Raw genomic sequence first — 12,165 nt, forward strand, 5'->3', positions numbered from 1 at the left:
TCATTCCTTGTTTGTTCCTCATCTTAAATCGAAAAGATCTTTTAACTGAACATTGACAACAAAGTCTGGATCCATTTCTGATGTTAGTAGGGCATCTTTTTTCAGCTGCCTCTGTATCAGGGCAAAGAGTAGCTGAGGAAGGATTAGTAATCGGATATGTAGCCCTTCACATGTAGGTCATTAAACTCAGGCTGGCATAGTGATGTGCCAAATTTTTCAACAGCTGTTCAGTGCCCCTCAGGATTCTGTTCATGAGTAATTATATATTTTTTTCAGTGTTAATACCTGGCATCCTTAGCTATTTAAAGCATAACTTTTAAGTTACCTTAAAATCCCTTATATTGTCATGGTGGAGTCAATAAGTTTTCTTTTGATACAGCCATTTAACGTTACAATCATATGGTGCACAGTTTTAAATGATTCTGTTAATCCAAAGCAAGCCCCCAAAAAAGTACCAGCAAGAAAAAGGGGGGAGGGGGCAATTTAACCAAAGAATGAAACATAATATAGAAAGTACAGGAAGGTAAATTCATGACATGAAATAATCTCATTTTCATTGATTTGTAAGATTCATGTATTTGTTTTTTGACACATTTATTGAGTTCCATGTTTTTGTCTTAGTACTGTTGATACAGAGATAACTAAATCATAATCGCTGCCCTGGTAAGGACTCCATAGACTACTGGGAGAGTAAATAAATACCATACAACATATAATGTACTTGAGATGGCTATACATGGAAAAGAGCAACTAAATGCTCCTGGACACAGGGGATGCAGTTTTAGAAATTGGATAATTTTGCTTCGTCTTGGAAAGTAAGTGGTTTTCCCAGATATAAAGAAGGGAAAGGTATTTAAAATATTGGGAGCTATAAAAGCAAAGATATGTCATAATTTGGCATATGATTGAGAAGCTGTGGGTAGGATGAGGAAAAAGGATGAAAGAATAACCCTAGGGTTTTTTAATTTGGACAACTGTAGGAATATAATTATGTTAACTGGGTCATTTAAAGAATAGTGGAAGGAAATTACATTTTGAAAAAAATAGTTTGATATTGAATATGTGGGTTCTGGGGAGTATACAGGATGTCTAAGTAGAAACAGATTTAGAAATCATCAGCACATATCTGGTGGCTTAAGCCAAAATAAGAGTTTGAAATCGAAGAGACGCTAGTTTATGCGTTGCAAATCTATAATGTCTATGAGAACTGGGTGGTAGCAAATGAGAGAAACTATCTGGGAGAAAAGTGTCACAAACTGGAGACAGTATTGTCTGTTTAGTCAGGGCACAAGTTCTAAGTAGGAATATGGGCTTAATTACACCAGATCTCAATTTTTAAAGAGCAGCCAGGAAACTGGATTTTTATGTGAAATCTGGTTTTTAAGTGTTGGCAACTCTTTTGTTTGTTCATTTTTTAAATAGTGAGCAGGCTAAACAGAACATGTGGACCACAATCAGATAATTGGCCGTTTGTTAAATTGGATTGTATACCATAGAGTGAGAAAGGGGCTACAGATAGAATTTTGTTAACAACAATAACAAAATGGTAATAAATACAGCTATGAGCTCCTCCAAATGTTTGGCCTGAAAACATTGGGCAGTCATCACAAATTCCATTATTTTAAGCCTAGTTCTGGTATTTCATTAAGTCTGAGAGTATTCTTCAGCAAGTTGGAAGTGGGAAGGTATGGGAATAGAGTAACACTCTGGAGTATGTTAATTTCAGGCTAAGAAAGCAAAACAAATTAATTTTTAAATCACTTGAAAGCTATCTAAAAATCAGAATCAACCTATTATAATAATTTCAACTTGTATTTTGATTGATTTTGAAAATATAGAAAAAATTTAAAAACAACAACAACAACAACAACAACAAAACAAACAAACAAACGAAAAAAACTTATCCCCTCTCCCCAAGTAATACATGAATAGTGAAACTCTAGGAAGATGACTATGGAGGCATTGTAGTCTGAATTTACTCATAAAAACAGATAGACTGTCTTGGATAGCAAAACAACAACAAATTCAGGTCATGGCAATAACATAACTAAGTGAAAAAGAATCCTTATAAAGCTCAAAATGTGAGCAGGTGGGAACAAACCATCAACTTAGTATCAGCATCTGTGTAGGAGGAAACAGTGGGAAGACCACAGAGCATCTGAAGGCCATGAGAGTGGGAGGACCCCCAAGCTACCAACAGCTATTTACTGAAAAGCAAGGGAGACTAGTATGAGATCAGAAGCAAAACTGGTTGACTGTAATTTCAGGGTGAGTAACAAAGGGAGGAGCAGGAAAGTCTGAGAATGCTGGAGGGGTATAGAGCTTATGAACTCATCAAACTTAATAAAGCTGAGGTCCATTCTTGGACAAAGCCCAACAGTAAGAAATTTCTGGGAGTAAAATCCAAATTGAACAGGACAGGGACAATAGAGGAAAATGCAGGTCAAAATAAAAGTAGAGGGAAGAGACAGAGCTCAGAAATGACAATGATATATAAGTGTCATTTTATGAAAACATGAGACAAGGAAGCTTTAGAACTATGAGGCTAGAAAAGCTATTATACCTGCCCCTCTTTCTTAAAGGTGAAGAATAATCCACTTAGCTTAAAAACATATGACAAAAGGATTATTATTGAATCCTTTTTAAATTATTATAATAGAATATGAAGTAGAAAAAAGCATATGAAAAATATAACCCAATATTTCAAAACAGGAAAAAAAAATTTAGAGATAAAAGGTAAAACAACATAAAACAAAAAACCCTGAGAAATAAAGTGATTGGAGAAGAGATGTGAAGAGTGACAGAACTCAGAAAAGAATACAGAATATTAAAAGTACACATATATATTCAACCATCTTACTGGAAGTCCTAGTTAGTGCAATAAGAAAAGAAAAAAACTTTTCTTAGAGACTACTAGAACAAGTATACCAACAAATTGGAGAACCTAGAAGAAATTGATAGATTCACAGAAATATAGAACCTTGTAAAACTGAATCATGAAGAAATAGAAAAATCTGAATAGACCAATTACAAGTAATGAAATTGAATCAGTAATTTAAAAAATATTTAAAAAACAAGGACCAGGCAGCTTCACAGTTGAATTCTACCAAACATTTAAAAAAGAGTATCAATCCTTCTCAAGTTATTCCAAAAAAATTGAAGAGGGAGGAATACTTTCAAACTCATTTTATGATGCCAGCATTACCTTGATACCAAAACCAAAGACACTGTCAAAAAGAATAATAATAATAATAATAATAATAATAGTAATAATAGTAATACAGGCCAACATTTCTGATCAAAACAGATGCAAAAATTCTCAACAAAGTATTAGTAAACCAAATTCAATAATACATTAAAGGGGCGCCTGGGTGGCGCAGTCGGTTAAGCGTCCGACTTCAGCCAGGTCACGATCTCGCCGTCCGGGAGTTCGAGCCCCGCATCGGGCTCTGGGCTGATGGCTCAGAGCCTGGAGCCTGTTTCCGATTCTGTGTCTCCCTCTCTCTCTGCCCCTCCCCCGTTCATGCTCTGTCTCTCTCTGTCCCAAAAATAAATAAACGTTGAAAAAAAAAATTAAAAAAAAAATACATTAAAAGGATCACAATTCATGATCAAGTGGAATTTATTCTAGAGATGCAAGGATAATTCAACATCTACAAACAATGGAATATACTAGATTAATAAAACAAAAGATAAAATCCTATCATCCCAATTAATGCAGAAATTAACAAAATTCAATATCAATTTATGATAAAAATGTTTAACAAAGTGGGTATAGAAGGAACATGCCTCAATATAATAAAGGCCACATATGACAGACTCACAGCTAACATCATACTTAGTGTGAAAAACTAAAAGTTTTCCCTCTAAGATCAAGAACAAGATAAGGAAGGCCACTCTCACCACTTTTATTCAACATAATACTGGAAGTCCTAGCCACAGCAATCAGACAAGAAAAAGAAAGAAAAGGCTTCCAAATTGGTAAGGAAGAAGTAAAACTGTCACAACCTGCAGATGTCATGTTACTATATGTAGAAAATGCTAGCACTCTCAACAATAGCCAAATTGTGGAAAAAGCCTAAATGTCCATCAACTGATGAATGGATAAAGAAATTGTGGTTTATATACACAATGGAGTACTACGTGGCAATGAGAAAGAATGAAATATGGCCCTTTGTAGCAACATGGATGGAACTGGAGAGTGTGATGCTAAGTGAAATAAGCCATACAGAGAAAGACAGATACCATATGTTTTCACTCTTATGTGGATCCTGAGAAACTTAACAGAAACCCATGGGGGAGGGGAAGGAAAAAAAATGAGGTTAGAGTGGGAGAGAGCCAAAGCATAAGAGACTCTTAAAAACTGAGAACAAACTGAGGGTTGATGGGGGGGTGGGAGGGAGGGAAGGGTAGGTGATGGGCATTGAAGAGGGCATCTTTTGGGATGAGCACTGGGTGTTGTATGGAAACCAATTTGACAATAAATTTCGTATATTAAAAAAATGCTAAAAGTTTTTTTGAGCAAAAATCTTTTAAAACTAATAAATTCAGTAAAGTTACAGGATACAAAATTAATATACAGAAACCTGTTGCATTTTGTACGTTAATAACTATCAGAGGAATTAAGAAAATCTCATTATAATTGCATCCAAAAAAAAAAGATACCTAGGCATAAATTTAACCAAGGAGGTGAAAGACCTAAACTCTGAACCCTATAAGACATTGATGAAAGAAATTGAAGATGACATGGATAAATGGAGTGATACGCCATGCTCATGGTATGGAAGAATTAATACTGTTAAAATGTTCATACTACCCAAAACAGTCCACAGATTCAATGCAGTCCCCACTAAAATATCAATGGCTTTTTTCACAGAACTAGAACAAATAATTCTAAAATTTGTATGGAACCACAAATGATCCTGAATAGCCAAAGCAATCTTGAAAAGGAGAATAAAGGCAGAAGTATCACACTACCTTATACTACAGTACAAAGCTACAATATTCAAAACAGTATGGTATTGACATGGAAACAGATGTATAGATCAATGGAATTTAATATACAGCCTAGAGATAAACCCACACATACATGGTCAATTAATTTATAACAAAGGGGGCAAAAATATTCACTGGGGAAGAGATAGTCTCTTCCATCAATGGTGCTGGGAAAACTGGACCACTATCTTACACTGTATACAAGATAAATTAAAAATAGATTAAAAGCTTGATTATAAGCCCTGAAACCATAGAACTCCTAAAAGAAAACATAGGCAAGAAGCTTGTAAACATAAATCTTACCAATACTTTTTTTGGACCATCTCCTGGTCCAAGGACAACAAAAGCTTTAAAAAAAAAGGGGGGGGGGGATTACATTGAACTAAAAACTTTGTAACAGTGAAGGAAACCATCAACAAAATGAAATGGCAACCTACTGAGTGGGAGAAGATATTTGCAAGTCAAACATCCAATAAGAGGTTAATACCCAAAATATATAAAGAACACACACAAATTAATATAAAAAAAAAACCTGATTTAAAAATGAGCAGAAGACTTGAGTAGACATTTGTTTTTCCATGAAAACATACAGATGGCCAACAGACACATGAGAAGAACTTTTTCATCACTAATCATCAGGGAAAGGTAAATCCAAACTGGAATGAGATATTGCCTTACAGCTCATGCGCAGCAAATGCATTTTACCCACAATAGCGCTTCTTTCAAAATTGGAGTCAATCCTCTCAAACCCTGCTGCTTTGTTAACTAAGTTTATGTAATATTCTAAATTTTTTATTGTCATTTCAACAATCTTTACCAGGAGTAGATTCCATTTCAGGAAACCACTTTCTTTGCTCATCCATAAAATGCAACTTTTCACCTGTTATGGTTTTATCATGACATTGCAACAATCCAGTCACAAATCCAGTTACATCTTCAGGCTCCACTTCTAGTTCTCTTGCTGTTTCTACCATATCTGTATTTACTTCCTTCACTGAAGTCTTAAACACTTCAAAGTACTCCCTGAGGATTGGAGTCAACTTCTTCCAAACTCCTTTTGATGTTGATATTTTGATCTCTTCCCACGAATCACAGATGTTCTTAATGGATTGGTGAATATTTTCCAAAAGGTTTTTAATTGGTTTTGTTCAGATCCATCAGAGCTATGGCAGCTATAGCCTTATGAAATGTATTTCTTTTTTTTTAATGTTTATTTTTGAGAGAGAGAGAGAGAGTGTGTGGGGGAGGGGGAGAAAGAGAGGGAGACATAGAACCTGAAGCAGGCTCCAGGCTCTGAGCTGTCAACGCAGAGCCTGACGTGGGGTTTGAACCCATGAATCACGAGATCATGAGCTGAGCCAAAGCTGGACGCTCAACTGACTGAGCCACCCAAGTGTCCCTTATGAAATGCATTTCTTAAATAATAAGACTTGAAAGTTGAAATTACTCCTTGATCCATAGGCTGTGGAATAGATATTGCATTAGTGGTGATTAAAACAACATGAATCTCATTGTACAGCTCCATCAGAGCTCTTGGGTGACCAGGTGCATTGTCAGTGAGCCATAATATTTTGAAAGGAAGTCTTCTGAGCAGTAAGTCACAATAGTGGGCTTAAAGTATTTAGTATACCATGTTTTAAACAGATGTGCTATCATCCAGACTTTGTTGTTTCATTGATAGAGCACAGGCAGAGGAGATTTAGCATGATTCTTTATTTTTTATTTTTATTTTATTTTTTTAGCATGATTCTTAAGGGCCCCAGGATCTTTTGAATGGCAAATGAGCACTGGCTTCAACCTAAAGTCACAAGCTGCATTAGCCCTTAAGAAGACAGTCAGCCTGTCCTTTGAACATTTGAGATGATGATTAATATGGCATATTCTGCTTTTTCTACATTGAGAGTCTATTATTTAGTGTAGCCACCTTTATGAATTATCTTAGCTACATCTTCTGGAGAACTTTCTGTAGCTTCTACATGAGCACTTGCTGCTTTACCTTGCACTAATGTTATGGAGGTGACTCCTTTCTTTTAACCTCATGAACCAACCTCGGCTAGCTTCAAACTTTTCTTCATATTTTTCTGTTTTAGCTTCAAATTCTGCAGCTTCCTCACGTTTCTCACCCTTCAGAGAATTAAAAAGAGGGCCTTGCCCTGGTTTTAAGAGGGCCTTGCCCTGGTTTAACGTAAGTGTCCTTTTACGTTTTTCTCCCATTAATGCCATGGTTTTTTTCTAAGAACAGAGTAAAGTGTTATAATGTTGTAAAGGCTTCCCCCCCTCTAACATTCCCTTAGCATGAGGGAATGTTGTGGCTGATTTGATCTTCTATCTAGAACACTCAACCTTTCTTCATATCTGCAAGAAGGCTGTTTCACTTTCTTACCATTCGTGTGTTCAGTGAAATAATTTTAATATTAATTTCCTTCAAGAACTTTGCCTTTGCATTCACAAGTTGGCTAATTGTTTGGCACCAGAGTCCTCGCTTTTGGCCTATCTTGACTTTCAACATGCGTTTCTCACTACGCTTAATCATTTGCAGCTTTTTATTTAACATGAGAGACTTGTGATCCTTCCTTTCACTTGAACATTTAGAGGCTATTGTAGGGCTATCATCTGACCTAATTTCAATATTGTGACTCAAGGAATAAGGAGGCCAAAGGAGATGGAAAAGATGGAGGAATGGCCAGTCAGTGGAGCATTCAGAACACACACACATATTAAATTCTCCATCTTATATGGATGTGGTTTGTGGTGCCCTAAAACAATTACAAGAGTAACATCAAAGATCACTGGTCACAGGTCTCCATAACAAATATAATAATGAAAAAGTTTGAAATATTGCAAGAATTACCAAAATGTGACACAGAGTCACAGAGTGAGCAAATGCTATTGGAAAAATGGCACCAGTTTGATCTTCAAAGCTCAGTAAGGTGAAGTGCAATAGAATGAGGTATGCCTGTATGTATTTTAGTTAATAATAATGTATCAATATTGTTTTTTTAATTAACAAATCTACCACAATAATGTAAGATAGTAATAGGAATGCCTTGGTATAGGCTATATGGGAAATCTCTGGACTGTCTTGGTAATTAAAATCAGTCATCATGATCCAAATTTAAATTTTGTTGTCTTTTGGGGTGCCTGGCTGGCTCAGTCGGTTAAGCGTCTGACTTTGGCTCAGGTCATGATCTCACAGTTTGTAAGTTCGAGCCCCATGTCGGGTTTTGGGCTGACAGCTCAGAGCCTGGAGCCTGCTTCGGGTTCTGTGTGTCCTTCTCTCTCTTCCTCCCTCACTTGTGCTCTGTCTCTCTCTGTCTTTCAAAAATAAATAAAAACGTTAAAAATAATAATAAATTTTGTTGTCTTTATAGCAGTCTACTGAAAGAGTCATCAATTCTCTCCTTTAAATGCTAGAAATTCAGGGGTTTTGTGGCTAAAGATAATGTAAAGTTAGATTCCCCTCAGGGTGACTGTTATTGACACTTAAAGATTTTGTTTTTGTTGTCAAATATGTGTGTGTCTAGAGGTGGGGGTGAAGGTAAAGTTTGTTTGATAACTTCATTTTGGAAAAATTGCTATCCTTTTTGGAGATTTCAAATGTTTCAAACCTAAGTCTCAAGTTTATTCTTGTTAAAGAAAGGCATTTAGTGTTAGGCACTTCGGTTTTTATTTTTTCAAAGAATTCTTAAAGTATACCTTTTAAAATAGTTTATATACTCTCCTATAATTTTGCATTGGTATAAAAGAGATCATCACATCATAAGAGTATTCTCAATCTAACAAAATTATTTTATGCAGGATCTTGAAAATTCTAACTCCCTCACTGAGTTGAAAATGCTGTTAGACTTTATTATGACCACTTTGGGGTATTTGAAGTGTCCTTTTACGTTTTTCTCCCATTAATGCCATGGTTTTTTTCTAAGAACAGAGTAAAGTGTTATAATGTTGTAAAGGCTTCCCCCCCTCTAACAGCTTTCATATAGCCTGACTTACTGTATCTATATCTGGTAGGGTAATACATTTCCTTCCAACCTCTAGCGTGTGAAGTTCATTTATCTTCCAATCTATGAAAATGAGTTAACTCCTAACAACCTCTGATACTCCACAGAAACACAACTGCACTTTGGAATTAGTAATTCATCTTTATGCATAGTTTCTTATTTATCACTGCAAAATAGGTGTATAGCAGATATTCCAGTGTCAAGTACTACCAATAGAATTTCATTGCAAGAGAATTGTTTTAAAATCTATTGTTTGATTTTTGGTCTCATTAGCACAGATCAGTTTTTTCCCCTGTATGTTCAGCCTGGAACATTTATTTTTTTATTTTAATTTTTTTTTCAACGTTTATTTATTTTTGGGATAGAGAGAGACAGAGCATGAACGGGGGAGGGGCAGAGAGAGGGAGACACAGAATCGGAAACAGGCTCCAGGCTCTGAGCCATCAGCCCAGAGCCTGACGCGGGGCTCGAACTCACGGACCGCGAGATCGTGACCTGGCTGAAGTCGGACGCTTAACCGACTGCGCCACCCAGGCGCCTCCAGCCTGGAACATTTAAACACAACAATCAAGTGCCCTGTTAGCCTCTGTACAAAATTGTGGTGGATTTACCAAAGTTAGTGACAGTCCCAATTAATAATTCTCTGTCATTCTTAAGAAATCAAGTTTTCTGCATCCTATCTTTAATATTTTTAAAGTAAAGGAGAATAATGATTAGGTTTTAGGGTTTGTTTTCCCATATTTCTTAAGTCATTTTTACCAAATTAACCCAAGCCTCATTTTTCTAATATGTAAATTGATTGTTAGGATGTACAATAAAAAATCTAAAGTGCTCAGCCTAGTTTATTATACATAGTAATTGTTTCATAGATGATAGCTCTTGTTATTTTTATACTGTGCTATGCTCTGGTCCTGCTTCACATGCATATAAAATAAGAGATGAGTTTGGGGAGATACCTTCCACATATATTATACTATGTTTGCTTTACTTGATCAACCGAGCCATAGAGGAGTGTGCCTCTTCTTTGGTATACAGAATTCACCGAGTATGGAAAGAGTTTGGCATTCTTACTTTATTTTTGGTGAAACAACCTTAAGTCTTTCAAATGTCTTTGTACAAAATGAAAGTTCTAAGCAAAATATAGAACGATGATATTATTTATTACTGACAGAAACAGGCTTCTATGCTGAAATGACTATTTAATAGTGTGATTCATAGAAGCATTCTAGTCCAAAGCAAATGCTTGAATGAAACAGCATTTATTTTATTAGGCAATAGTGATGTGTCTTTTATTGGTTGGACTCTGGTAAACGTTTGACAACAAATGGTACTTTACCCAAAGAGACACGTATCATGCATCACATAGTCTAACCACAAACATTAAAGGTCTATGTAACTGTGAGCCTCAAATGGAAATACAAAAGACAATTATCATAGAATCACATATGATTTAAACCAGTCTTTTATTTAAATAAATAAGCATAGCAAGTTTAGGTGAGTCTAAAGGCTGCATATCACTATGTATGTAATGCAGAAATTGTGGAGCGCATAGAAATATATTTAAATGTAAAGCAACAAAGCATTTCCACATTACCTTGTGTTTAGAATTCCTGTTATTCATAAAAACTTTTATTTTTTCAACAAACATTTTTCTAAGAATGGCCTTTTCTGTTTACCCCAGGAAAACTTAATATTTATAATTTTAAGGTGATAGTCACAGCCAAATATTTTATTTTTGAAATGTTTATTTTAAACATTTAGCCATTATTTATATATGAAACTTATGGTAGCAAATAAAATTCTAATCGCAATAGATGATAAAGACAAACAATTTTCATCTCTCAGTTCTTTATACAAAAATAGATTTCAAGAGGTAATATGCTTAACTTCAGAGATGTTTAAAGTTTATATTTCATTTTGTGACTCTATTAAGTTAGCTGTCTCTTATCTGAGTTGTCTAAAAGATGTAAGCTTAAGGTTAGAATTCTAGAAAAGGGTTTTGAGAAAGAGGATAGAAACTTTAAGAACCTGTTTTATACTTAAACATGGCTGTAAGTATTTTCATATACTTACAATATTTACTTACTTATAATATTTTCATTCAAATAGCCCTTCACAAGTATTTGATTCCCTGCCAAAACATCCCCACAATGCCTCCCCAAACCACCTCATTTTAGTAGATTTTATTCCTAGCTGGTTTCTCACAGGAGTTTTCAAGGACAAGAGTTAGTTCAGTTAGTATGGTCATAGCCATACTAGAATATTCACTTTAATTCTAGAAAACTTTCCTAATGAATTTTCTGTAGCAAAAGTGCTAAGGGCTGGAATTCCCCCTCTGAATTTCTTCCTAGAAATGAGATTCAGAAAGCATAGGGGACTCCAGCCAGCCAGTCTGAGGACTTAGGCAAGTGTTTCTTGTCACAGAAATAGCTAGATGTCTACTGTAATATCCTCATTTGATAGGCTCACATGTTAATGATAGACAATACTGATGTGCTACAACCCCATTAGTTTCACATATAAAAAGAACCATCTAGTTTTCAAAACTGAAAGTTCTATGTACTGTAACATGATTTTTGAAGTGATTGGTGGTGGTACAACCTAAAAATGTTTAAATAAATTATAAAATTCAGAGTGATTTTTAAATAACAGCATACAAATAGTATAAAAAAATTCCAAGATGACCATAAAAGACATAATAAAATTCAATTAAGTTTAGCTTAGTTTGAGAATCCTTGTCCCCCTCCCACACAATGTGGCCAAATGTACAGATAAGCACTTAATATAGGCATGATGATTATTGTGTATTGAGCCAAAAAGCATCACTACCAGTTGTTCTCAAATGTCCTTAAGCACTTCTGAATTTATAGGAAGGCAGACTGGTTTAGCTCTCAAAAGTGAACATTTTCTTGATTTTCCTTCTTGAGTAAAAAAAAAGTAAAAAGAGTGAGAGACTGAAAACTGCAGCCCACCTAAGTTTAATCATTAACAGTGAGTTCTTTGGTGAACTTAGGTCCTCATTTTGGAGTTTGGAATCTGACCTTTCCCCAAAGATAAACATGCTTGTTGCAGGTTCTGAGGAGGGTCACTCCCTCATTGCCACCAGAAGAGTACACTTCTCAGTGACTCCTGGCTGGGAACTGGATGCATTAGAGGGTAGCTAGTCAAT

Source organism: Lynx rufus, unplaced genomic scaffold (assembly GCF_022079265.1).
Source record: "Lynx rufus isolate CCGP_SWC_20201006 ecotype Redwood Valley unplaced genomic scaffold, mLynRuf1.p SCAF_3, whole genome shotgun sequence".
Lineage (NCBI taxonomy): Eukaryota > Metazoa > Chordata > Mammalia > Carnivora > Felidae > Lynx > Lynx rufus.